The 13,706-nt window shown below is 35.1% G+C and overlaps 1 long non-coding RNA gene across 1 annotated transcript; it reads right to left on the minus strand.

Annotated features, from left to right (window-relative positions):
* Positions 1-534: 534 nt before the first annotated feature.
* LOC140014532 (uncharacterized) lies at positions 535-8,683 on the minus strand. The gene is made up of 3 exons (XR_011821301.1): positions 8,625-8,683; positions 7,338-7,418; positions 535-682 (listed from the first exon to the last, which is right to left on the minus strand). It is a non-coding gene; the product is annotated as an uncharacterized lncRNA (long non-coding RNA).
* Between the last annotated feature and the right edge of the window lie 5,023 nt (positions 8,684-13,706).

The raw sequence follows: 13,706 nt of genomic DNA on the forward strand, positions 1-13,706 counted from the left end.
TATTTCATGCAGAGATATGCATATTATTTATATAGATAAAGTAATGAGATATACCAACTGATTTAGTCTTATCGTCCATATACTGTGCCAAATCTGTAAACTTTGTATAGTTGAACTTGACAGGCATTATATCTTCATCATCAAGAACCTCTTCAATAACAGTTTTGCTTGTGATTGTCCACTGATGAGTTATTTCAGCAGTCTGATATTTTGGTAAGATTGGCTTCACTTCAGCATTGGATATGTTGTATTTCTTATAAACTTGAAGGATTGAGCTCATTCTAGGGATGTCATTGTTGAAAATAATGCCTTCAACTTTTGATCCCTGTTGTATTATAACATAAGTTACCACAAACTAACCTTCCAAATAGCATCAATAAGACAGACAACTCGAATGCAGAAAACAATAGTATCCTTATATAACCTTTTGATAATGGAATAGAGGAATTTAATTACATACCACAGTCCATGGTTTATACTTTTGCAAGAACCATGGCACAATAGGCAATAATATTTTCTGCGAAACAATTTGTGTACCTCAACGTCAATAAATATGAACTTTTGCTTTTTTGTTAGGGTGGACATTGATTGAGTAACTTGCTGTTTTTCTTGAACTATGATTTTGCATGTCCAACTTTGCATTTCAGGCATAATTTCTTTTATTGTGAGCAACTTTTCCATTCTGCATTTTCATGTATACAAAGGAAGAAAGATATCAGAAGGATTCATATATACAGCAACAATCATTCTTGAAAAGGAAGAAAGTTATTATGGCCATAAAGTACCATATTAGTCAAAGAGTAATGAATGGTTAATCTGTATGATATACCTAAACCGTAATAACATCAGTGCTGAGTTAGCTGAAATATTTCTTGGAATACAACATTTCTAGTCTTGCAATCAACTTTAATGTCTCCAAAAGTTCCAGGCACAATGAGAATTTTAACTGCAGCTGATGTTTTAGCTCTAGATAAGGCTACGTACAACTGTCCATGAGAGAAAACCGGCTCACGAAGGTAAATCCCCACATAATCAAGAGTTTGTCCTTGAGATTTGTTAATTGTTAAGGCAAAGCAAAGCCGAACAAGAAATTGTGTTCTTATAAATGGGAGGCCGTTCTTTTCACTATCAGATGTTTGAAGAGGAATTTTAGGCAAAAAGATTCTTTTCCCTTGGTGCTGGCCAAAAGCTATTTCAGCACAGATTGTATGCTATCTGAGCTCTCTACAGATGAGACGTGTACCGTTACATAATCCTTCTACAGGGTTCAGATTTCTCAAAAGAATGAGGGGACAATTTTCTTTAAGCAACAACTTGTGAGGAGGAAGACCTTTTGGATTTTGTGAATTGAGAAAATCTTCATAATCTCCTTGATGACACTGATCAACAGTTTTATCAGAGCTAATATAAACATGAAGATTTCCGGGAAACCTTTTTATCATGATATCATTTAGCTCATCAACCGAACTGTTTTTTGGAGTAAGAATGCACCTATTGATCATAGTATAAGGATCATTTGAATAAGCCAATAAATCTGGAAATACAGATTTTATCAACCTGGATATAAGAAAAGTAAATCAAGATACATATAAAGGGCAAATTTAGAAAGACAAGAAGTAGTAAAAAGAAGCATAGTTGAATAACAATTTTATAACCTGTTTAGAGATTCTTCTTTTTCATAATATGGAATGACCATGTCATTCGGTAAGGTTATTTGGCCCTGTGCATCAACAGGCTCTCTTCCTTCACCCACCCTTAAAAGAAACTCTGAGAATACTGGGTCCAAAATGGCCCGCATATTTTCTGTTAGTTTCAACATATGAAATTGATTCCATAGAGGTGAATTAGGAAGGCTAGCTTCTATGAGAGTTTGTTTTGAAGCTCGCTCAATCACAGGTAAAGTTTGTCGAAAATCTCCTCCAAAAACTATCACCTTTCCTCCAAATGGCAGCTCAGATTCTATTATGTCTTTAAGCAAATGATCAAAGGCTTCAATAGTTTCTTTTTTGGCCATTGATGCTTCATCCCACAATATCAGTTTTGATTCAAAAAGTAGTCTTGCAACACTACCTTGCTTACTGAGCTGGCAAGTTTTATTTGTTGACAAATCCAGCGGTATTTTGAATCTAGAATGGGCTGTTCTTCCACCTGGAAGAACAGATGCTGCTACACCGGATGTTGCGACTACAATAGCAAAAGTGACCTATAGAGAAAGGTTTTACCAGTTCCACCCGGACCATCGATAAAGAAACTTTGGCCAACAGAAGAAGAAATTGCATGCAGAATTAAATCGTAAGCATGCCGTTGCTGAGCATTCAATTTAAAAGGCAAAAGCAGATCTTCTGGTAATACTTCAATATTCCTTTCACTGTCAATTTCCTTTGTTAACTGTTCATGATATGCACTTCTAAAACTATCTGGAACTAAATGGTAATCATCAATATTTTTACCCATCTGTTCAAGCAATCTGCTAATATTTTTCAAAACTTTACTTCTGATTTCAGCAGAAGAATAGTGATAAAGTTCTTGTGATCTTTGATAATCACTACATAGCTGTTGTTCAAATTTGTCCCAGAGTAATTTTGGATCAGTGGGTGAACAATGAACAAGAACAGTAGCAAATAACAGTCTCAATGATGATGGCATTTGAAAAATTGCTGCTTCCTCAAGCGTATCTTCTATATATGTATCCGACTGTAATAGACCAAGGTTCAAAGCAGCTTCCCTGAAGCAATTCATTTTTTGACCATTAACAGTTAAAAGGTCATCAAATGACGTAGGTGCTCGCACATGATTTAGCAACAGTCTAAGATAATACCTTTCTCCTTCCTTAGGACTAACAGTTACCAATCTTCCAATAACCTTTTTACGTTTTCTCTCAGTCCAAATTTTAAATTTAGTGGACCAAACAAAATGCTCAGGAAAGTCTCTATAAAAGCATTTCAAATTTTCAGCTTTTGAGTTTGCTTTGTCTATTTCAAAGAACTCGGTTAGCATGGTCTTTGAAAAATCAATCTTTCTCATCAATTCCAAAAGATTTGAATTTTTGTTGAAACTGATAAGCTGCTGACCAGGAAGATGAACTTGAAGAGAATAAACTGCTGGGGTCATCTCATTTAATCGGAATTCATAGATTTGCCAAAATTCTTCAGGGGGTGAAATCCATCTTCCCTGCTGGAACTCTTTTATTTCATTGACATCATCAGACCTTTCTCCAGTAACAATCTTAAAACTAACAAGATCATGTCCTTTGAAGATATATTTGTATAAATATTTCACCAGCTTCAAAGTAGAACAAACTTCTACATTCATGTGGCAATCAAAAAGGGCCAATAGATAAGGACAATATGGAATAATCCATCTATTGTCAAGCTGATATCTACGCACCTTTATCTTTTTATCATCATCTCTTCTCCTATAACATGGATAACTGTCTTCAGCATGGACCGTTTGTTCGCAGAAATTTTTTGGATAATGATTCTTGCATGAACCGTTCCTCATACATGGGCTTGTTTGATCCATAACTCCGCATGGACCATGAATCATGTGTTTAAGAACAAGAGAGTATAGATGAGGATATTGATGAGGATTAGGGAGCTCGGCAGATACTATCCTATCATAAGATTGAGGATTCAACAACTTGAACTGTGGTTTCAAAATTAATAATAAATGAGCATGAGGAAATCCTCTTTTTTGGAATTCAATAACATAAACACATGCAGCTACCTCTTCAAAGATTTTCTTATCTAAAAGTTCAGATTTAAGCATTTCAAATTTTGATCTGAAAACTCTAGATAAAAGATCTGGTCTATCTTGAGGTTTTTCTATAAATTGCAGGTTGTCTTGAATTTCTTTCCACATCGGATTGCATGTCATCGTAAGAAAAATATCAGGTTTTCCATACTTTTGAACCAAGGCCATGGCATCAAGATATCGACGCCTCATATCTCGTGGTCCGCCTATGAATGAAGCTGGTAATATCACTTTACGACCAACCTTTGAACCTTCAGTCTGGCCTACTGAAAGACTATCCATCACTCCCTCAAGAATTTCAGTCCGAATATCATTCTGTCTTTTTCGTTGAAAATCCAACCTAGAAGTTTCAATCTTTACATACCCATCAACAGAAAATTGCTGTAATAATCTAAGTATATGCAGCAACATGGATTCATCGTTATCTCTAATTTGAAATCTATAACAATATTATTCTCTAGTCGAGACAGTATATTCCTCTTTCTTGCCACGGTCAGCAGCTATAAAAAGGAAAGAAACAATATATGAATGAAGAAATGTATTTATTTTAAATAATATTCAGAAATTTGAGAAGACAGCATGTGCACTTGCCACTTCTTTCCAGATCAATCAAATCAGAGGAGTGTTCAACAGAAAATGGATCAATATTAATTTCATCCTCACATAAAGCATCACCTCTTTTTCTCTTATAGACTCGTTTAATTCCATGGTGCCATCCAGATTCACCCCGAGGAAATAATAAAGGATATTGTAAAGGGTCATAACAACCGTAGTAGTGCTGAATCCTATGACTTGTATTTGAGTGACTATAGACCAGAATATGTGCTTGTTTATCAAAAGACTCATCATCACTTTCAGTCCATATTGCAGCAACTTGAGAAGTAGAAGGAAGATTATATACACGCTGGTCTAGAGTTGGGTAGCAACTAAGAGCAATGTTGAAGTTGTTAATATTTGGCACATCTCTGAGATCTTTGAAAAATCTAGCATAAGGATTGTCAGAAAGAATATCCATCAACAACCTTAAAGTGCTCTTACGCAACTTGTCACAGCTAGCTACTCTTCTTTTGAGTTCCTCATCAGTATCAAAAAAATATAGCTGAATTCCAGAAGACCTATCACCTGATTGTGATAAGCTATTGAGAAAATGATAAACTTGGCCTTGAACACGAAAAGTATAAACACCCTTCGTATTCTTTGTTAATTCGGAATCATATTTTGCAGCAAAAGCTGTGAAAGCCAAGTTGTTATTATAGGTACGAGCTAATTTTCTAAAATGCTCACTCTCTTCATCATTTCCTGTGAAAAGATGCTTGAGAGCATAAGGCATGCGAGAAGCGACAATAGAGATTTCCCCTTTGGAACAACAAAAAGTATGAGGTTCTAAATAAAATCTCTTAACCCCACAATATTGACAGTTAGGAGCATCAGGAAGGAGTAAAGGTGCATCAGGAATATGATCAATTCTTGAAAGATATGTCCTAGCACTACTACCATTTGCCCCTGTAGATGGATCAATATAGTTGATAGAATAACAAAGTCCAGTTTTCCAAGAGGGAGAAAATAGTATAAAAATGACTTAGACAGTATTAGGGTCACTAATAAACGAAATGCAACCTGGTACGCGGGCTTTGTTACGAACAGGATGGCTACATTTTGGCCTGGGAGGAGTAACAGTAGCGGTAAGATTACAACGATTTCTGTGTCTTTTTCTTCTGTTGGCAACATCAGCCTTTGCTTGATGTTGCAGAGCTGAATTTTCATTGCAAGGCTGGATAACTACAATAGTAAATCTTAATAAGATCTCCATTGCAGAATATCTTGGTATAGATATATTACAGATATGGTGGATAGTGCATTTTCTTTTTTTTTCTTCTGTGATCAGAAGAAACCAAAGAAATAGCAAAAGATATTGGCAAAGATAACAATTTAAAGAACCAATATTATACCTTTAGAGAGACATCTAGGTTCAGAATCAACTTGAGTAGAAGAAGATGCATGGTCTGTTGAAAAGTGATCCAAAGATTTGCAGTTGATAACATTATTGATTTCTGAATTTGGCTCATTCATATGATGAAAAGCATTGTCTGAATTCTGATTCTGAATATTAAACCTCTGGTTAATCTCATTAGGCAGAACTGTACTGTTTTGAGGACCCCGAGTCAATGTTTTTGACGAGGTGTTCTTGCGTTGCTGCCTAGAAGATTAAACAGTAGACCAAAGATTAGAAATTGGAAAGCATTCTTCTTTTTGCTTGTCAGTAATATTTCTTAGCTGAGGATCCAATGTAATAGAAGAAGGAATAGAGTTTACTGATGAATGACTTAAAGATTCAGAGCTGATACATGTTTGAAGATCAAATTTTGGCTTATTCTTAGCAGAAAGGATAACAGTGTTTTTTTTGAGATAAGAGATGGTTTTGTCAATACAGTATTCATGTACCTTTTCCTAGAAGACTGTGCTGCATGATAATCATGAGAAGATCCACATTGTTCTTCTTTTTCCATAATCGTACCAGTTTTTTTCCTACCTCTTCCACTCCCTAGCTCACCGATAAGTGAAGTTTCTGTAATGTATATAAATTAAAGGCTGGATTTGTAGCAGGATAGGATGCCTAATTAAAAATAAGGCAAGATACTGGTATAACAATAGAGTGACAAAGACATGGCTGATCTGTAGGGAAAAATCAGGCTGGATATACCTTCAGGAATAATAAAAAGTGGATTTGATTCAATGGGAACAACAGAAGGAGGAGTAGGACCAGAAACATTAGTGACAGCAGCTCCACTACTGGTCATGTAGTCCAATCTCTCTTTAATCAGAACATCCTGATCATTAGCAAAACCAATCGACCTATGTTGTAACATTTCATTCAGTGTAACATCGTTGTTCCGACTATCCTGAATGTTACTGTCTCCACGTGAAGAAGAATTAGGGAAGAATACACCTGTTTCAACATAACCGAGTGGAACACTACGAACAAAAGAACGCGATGATTCTTTTCTTTTCTTTGCAGCCCTAGCTTCATTTCGGCGACGTAAAAGCGCAGCCTTCTCGTTTTGGGGCATTTCTGCGTATCGTTTTCGGCGTATTGCATTTCTATCCATCTAACTTAATTAACCAAGGAACAAGGAACAGAAAATAATTTACAAAAGCACAGGCAAAAGAAAAAGGAGACAAAAGAGAGAAAAATAGTATCTAAAACCAACATAACAACGAACAATAAAATTCAACTAACAGAACCAGGAAAGAAATCGATATACAGTAGAAACAGATGTAAAGATTAATATCTATTGAATACAACAGGAAAATAAAGGAGTATATGAAAACTAATCAATAAATGACATCAAAATACGAAAGATCTATCAAATAATTATTGGACAGACTCATATCCTTTTGCAAGACTTTAAGAAGAAACAAAAACTGCCAGAACAAAAACTAAACAGGGGGAAAAAAGAACAAACATGTAACCTACAGCAAAATTTAAAAAAAAACAGGTTGCAGAGTATTTAACAGAAAATATCGAAGAAATAAAAAACTGGTAGAACAAAAATCCATAAAAAAAGAGAGAAAGATCAGCTAACCTGAAACAATTCAAGCTGCAGATATATAACAGAAGATGAAGAAGAAAGAAAGTTCTTTACAGCAACCACGGACGAAGAAAACTGCACGCAAAATGTAAAGAGGAAATAGGAGAAAAATGCAAAACACAAATAAGAATAAATAATGGACAATTGAAAGGTAGAACAAAGAATCAAAGAACACAAGAAATTTCTTGTAGGTGACAATTAGCATCAAACAGCTTCATCATGGCCATGGAACTATTACAGACATTACTTGTTGACTGTTATTTACCTAGTTACCCTTCAAAGAGTTTATTCTACTGGTGAATCAAACACTATCCAGTAAGTCAGAGCTTGCAATAGGTAACCTTAGCTTGTAGAAGAGATACTCAGGTAGAATACACTAAGGAAGACAATAAAACAGTAAGGCCAGAGAAAGAGCAAGGAGTCGTGGCAACACAAGTCCCTGGTGATTTAATTAGAGATAACATAAAAAGTTGTAACCAAGGGAATTGCTATCAGAAAACTTGGTCTATCGAGTTAATACTACCCCATGTTCTAATATTTACCGAACGGCCAAAAAAATCAAACTGGAAAAGGTGAAAGGCAAATAAAAGGCATTGGCATAACAACTTATCCAAATAGGAGAAGACATACACCTGGTGAATGCCGTGCAAAACACCACTATTTGAAGCCAGAATACTCCATATCAAGAACAAAAAAGCAAACTAAAACTACAAAAGTAACTTCCAGCCATTATGATAGATCACAGGATATCAAGAACCAACTTGTGAACAAATTTCATTTGATACTTCCTGTCATTTCCCTACTGCACATTGTGATTCCAAAACAAAAGCAAGATATACATGTTAGAGAAACTGGGAAGCCCATCAGCAAACGACACACATAAAACTGCTTTCTAGTGATAAAAATACCTTCGGGGACTGCATCAAGACCATCATTTGGGTTCTCTATATAGTCTAGCAAAAGATATAGCTTGCTATATTGCAATACCCTCCTCCTCCTCAAGTTCTTATCTTATGCTATTCCATCTTTTTTCCTGGTTCTATTAGCTCCAAAGTTGTACTTTGCAATGAAAAATTCAGGTAAAAGAAGGGATTTCCAAATCAGTTTCTAAAACCGAATAATCCAAAGACCATATGTTTAAATCCATATACTCCATCTTTGAACTATCAATCACCATTATTTGAATAAACCGAGGGAAAAAAAGAACCTAGGTGGCTCAGGTTCCTATCAAATCTGCAAAATTGCACAAGAAAGAAATACAAAGGGCAAAAAAATGTTCACCTTGTTCTGTCTATTCTGATGGATAAAACGCTGGTTGGCAGCTACCTCATCTGACCAATCTTTATGAAAGAGAACAAAACGAAGAAGCAACTTCGAAGGAACAGAGCAATAAAAAAGAAAATGAGAATCGAACAAAGCAACTGCCAAAGACAATCATGTAAAAGAGAAGATAGGATGTTGTGCTATAAACAATGATACAAAAAAGAAATGCAAAAATTAAAGACATCACTAACCATTAGCACAAGAAGAAAATACCGGCAACAATGCATAGCTCTACCTGCAGCGGTGGGTTGGACAGAGCAAAGAAACAGCGGTGGGTTGGACAGAACAAAGAAACTGCTACAGTCCTCCTTCCAATAGCCGTCAACAGTGATTAGAGTTATGGTTTTTTACAAATACAACCCAAAGGTAAATAGGAATTGACCTCCTGACATGAACATGAAGAAGAAGAAGGAAACGGTAAGAACAAAATGAACTTGTTATGGCCGGTAAGAAAATTATAATGGAAGGGCAAAATTGTAATATAACTGTCCTTATGGTCAACTAAGCTCAGTTATTACAATGATGACAATCAAGTCCCAACACATTGGGAAAAGCCGAAACAGAAATGCTGCTAAAGGGGTCCAATCGGGTGCAAGAAAAGTGAAGGCATGCAGCATTCATTTGAAAAATAGAGTAATAACATTTCCATTCGGAATTTTTGTTTGCACAAACAGGGGCAATCCTCACGTACAAGGACGACCATAAATCGTCCAATAATATTTTGCCACATCATAAAAAAAACAGCTCTCTTGGCACACCTCTACGCATTTAGTACATATGTGTTGATAAAGACTAAGGAGCAATAGAGAATAATGCAAAACAGTATTGTTTTTCTATTTTTTTGGTGTGACAAGTGAGAAAGCCTGTGTGAGATATAAATAACCAAACCAGACTTGTAGAATTGGAAAGTAAGACAATTGAAATTAGAAACTAACATATTGGGTGATAAGAGTTTATTTTACGTATTTTTAAGTGCATTTTATTAGTTAATTTTGAGTTGATTATTTAGTTTTATAATTAAAATAAAGAGGTTTTTGGTAAAATTATATATTTTTGGTAAAAGTGGATAATATTGCATTTCTATTGATTTTAATGGTAAAAATTTCATTTTTATGCAGGAATGATGATTCAATCACCAAAGGATGTCAAATGAGGTGAAAAATAGAGATTTGGTGATGAATTCAAGTGGTAACAAGAAGAATGAAGTGAAAAACATTCAAGTGAGGAAATGCAATACAAGTCAGTTTTGACACTCTTTGGTATTTCGACTATATCTGGAGCTACACTTATCGGATTAAGGTGATCTTTATACCATTTTAAAGCTAAGAAATAGACCTACAATTGTTATGAAGACATCGAAATCCAATTCTGCCATTTTCATAGACAAAAAGTCGGAAAACAGAAGCTACATTCTGTGGTCGGAAGTTAAAACAGAGGTTTGACCAGGTGTTAGTATTTCGATCATATCTCAGGTTACAAAAGTCCGATTTAGATGATTTTTGAATCATTGGAAAGTTAACTCAAAGGGCTACAACTTTTGTGTTTTACACAAAAGCCAGTTCAGCCTTCATCATAGAGAAAATCGCAGTTGAAAGAAGGCCAGAGTAAAAACGCGAGTAAAGAAAACGAGAGTTTATGCCGCGTTTTTTGTAGGCGCGTTTTGCAGCCAAAATTCTGCAATTTGACTCAGCCATTTCTCTTGTTTTCATACCACTTTCCAGCTATAAGATGCAAGGGAATTCGCTGCACATGCTTCAGAAGACAAAAGGGCAAGAAATGTGGCTTATTTTCAAGTCAAAAACATTGGTTATTGACTATCCTAACAAAGTTGAGATTTGGGAATCAAAAGGTGGAATTTGACTTGGAAAAATGGAGCTCTTGAGCAGTTTTTATGCAGAGACATTGGGAGATGTCTGGACATCCAGACGTAGCCAGATTTTCTGATAGCAAATTCTCTCTAGCTAGCAAATATTGAGAATAGAGACATACGGGAGAACTTGGAGGGTGCAGAAATGTAGCTCTTTCATCTTCTGTGTGTTAGATTAGTTTAGTATAGAGTAGTATAGTTCATCCATTCTTGTATATTGGCTAGATTAGGATGAAGATGGAGTTGAAGCTCAAGTGACATGGGTTACCTTTTCTCCAACTCTTTATCTTTTGTATCAGATTCTTAAGTTTAGTTAATATACAAGTTCTGGATTTTGTGTTCAATATGTGTCTCTAAAGTTTATGCCTTGGGTTTGGTTGAACTTTTTATAATTGTTAGTATTTGTTATTTGGTTATTTGATTGCTATGATTTGAGCAAGTTATTTAGCACTTTGGCTCTTTAAATCATGATTAATCTGGTACAATTGATTGTGATTATCTAAGGTGTTGTTTCTGCAATGAAAATTGAGATTTAACATTAGTTCAAGAAGTGCTAAACATAGGGAGTACACTCACGAAAGTAGAGGTGCACCTATGTGATTTTTAGTGATTCATTTCATGTAATTTCACTGAAGAAATGAATTTGTAGCTAATTTCATAACCATGAGAATAGGTATGGATTAGTTATAAGTATAATTGATTCACTACGAAAGTAGGATTCAAATGCATAAGGAAATTATACCATAACTAGCCTAGATGTAGTACTCAATGATCCAAATATAGCACTTGCATGAGTAGTTAGGGATACCACAACCTAAGGAGCTTTTATTTGTTATTTTGTATAATTTCAGTAGATTAAATTTGTTATAATTCATTGATAGTCTAAATAATAGAGAAACTTTAGTAATACCGGTAATTGTTCACTCTTCCCTATGGGATCGACCCGATATATACCCTAAACTATTAATTGACCTGTATACTTGTAGTGAACGGGTGTAATTCGGTTTTTTAACTTGTACGTATGTAAAATACCCGTCAAGTTTTTGGCGCCGTTGCTGGGGAAGAGTTGGCAATATCGGTGTGAAGAGCAACTTTATTAGTTTAGACATTTCATTAGTTATAGTGTGAATGTTATTTTCTGTTATTTTTGTGTTTTATGTGTGTATGTGTTTCATTATCTATTTTTCTTACTAATTTTGCTTTTGAGGTTGTTTAAAAGCAATTTTAGGTGATGAGAAGGGTAGGTCAATTTGAAGGACAATGCTTGAGAAGTGGAAGATTGGCAATGGATGGTTACCAAGTGCAAAGCTCTTTCATCAGGGGTAAGCAAGAATTTACTGAATGTATGTCTTTTGAAGATTGTTTAAGGTGCTTAAAGGCTAAATTTGATGTTATGATGTTATAAGTTCAAATGGACACAATTATGTATGAAATTGAGCAAGGGAGGAATGTTAATGCTTTTAATTCTTATCATGTGATTTGTGACTTGTGTGGAGGTTATCAGGCTACTAATACATGTATGTAAGCACAAAATGTGGATTATTATGATGAATTAGAGCATTACAATCCCTGTTTTGATCGATATAGTGCTAATGCTTATGGTTGGAATAATCAAAGTACTTATAGTGATTATTCATATTTTTATGATTACCAACCTGAAAGTGTCCAATATAAATCAAAACCATCTTGGGAGTTGGCAATAGAGAAGTTAGCTAATACACCTCTGCCTTGGGAGTTAGAAAGTGAACCATTAGCTAATGATTCTAATGCATCTTGAGAGCTAGCTGTAGAAAATTTTTCTAATCAATTTGATTTAGCAATAGAAAAGCTAGCAAATGCAACTTCTGACCGTTTTGATAGGATTGAGGAAAGAATAGATGAATTAGCTTATCACTTTGGTAAAATACATGAGCAATTGAATGCATTGTGTAAAGTTATTTCCTCTAAGAATTTGTAAAATGATCCTAGCATGAATGGTGGGAATGTTGTATGTGAAAATGGGTTGCAGTTTGATGAAAATGATGAATTTCAAGTGTGTTTTAATGAGTAAATATCCATTTCACATGATAATATCTTTGGAACTAACTTTGAGTCTCAAGAGGTGAGTTTTAATGACTCATTTTTCACCCCTCTTGAGGAGTGCATTGAAAGTATAGGTTCTAAGGGTATTGCTGCCCAAGATACTCTCATGGCATTTCATTTGGTAAGTTCTCAAGTGGTGCATATTCAAGGTAATATCTATGAAACACATGAAATAGGTAAGTCACTTCCATTTCTCATATCATTAGAACATGTGATTTTTACTATAAAGTCACCTTTTAATGATCCACAACGACCTAAAATAGTGGATTATTCTTTAACCAAGCCTCCTTGAAAAATGAGGTTCAATAGTCGAGCCAACGACTATAAACAAAAGCGCTTGTTGGGAGGCAACCCAATGTTTTAGTACCTTATGTTATTTTGGTGTGATTTTATGTTTAAATTATATGTTTGAGTTATTTTATTATTTTTCATTTGTAGGTATTGAAAATGGAAGCAAAAGTGACCAAATGAGGTGAAAAAGGCGAAGTTTGATAAAAAAACTAAACCCCTCGATTTGTGTTAAAGATGTTTTTGATTCGTTAAAAAAGGGTAAAATGCATGTTTTTATCATTCTACATATGCGCACATTGATAAATTTCGCAAACAAATGATTTATGATGCATTTTGAGTGATTGGGGTACTATTTGTAATTTTTCAAAAATTGAATTTCTGCTAAAATTCGCAGCAGAAAATGCGTTTTCCAAGTGAACGCGCCACTAAGTCACGTATCTCAGAAACGCGTTTTCAATTCTGCACCTGCAGAAAAGAAAACGCGCCTTCAAAACGCGACTCCAAGTCGCGTTTTGAAGGAAGTCGCGTTTTATCGCCTGAATCACAGATCAAAAACGCGCCACATGAAACGCGACTTTATGTCGCGTTTTCTCAAATAAGCGCGTTTTCATTCCTGCAACATTTGTGAAGAAAACGCGGCTTCAGAAAACGCGAGTGTAAGGATCGTTTTGTGCCGCGTTTTCTGTCCGAATATCAGCTTCTTGAAACGCGATTTCCAGCTTTTCTTCTTCTTCAAACTTCATCTCACAGACGCGTTTTTCTTCTTGTTTCACTGCCCAACTCACAAATCTTCAATTTTG

Source organism: Coffea arabica, chromosome 9e (assembly GCF_036785885.1).
Source record: "Coffea arabica cultivar ET-39 chromosome 9e, Coffea Arabica ET-39 HiFi, whole genome shotgun sequence".
NCBI lineage: Eukaryota > Viridiplantae > Streptophyta > Magnoliopsida > Gentianales > Rubiaceae > Coffea > Coffea arabica.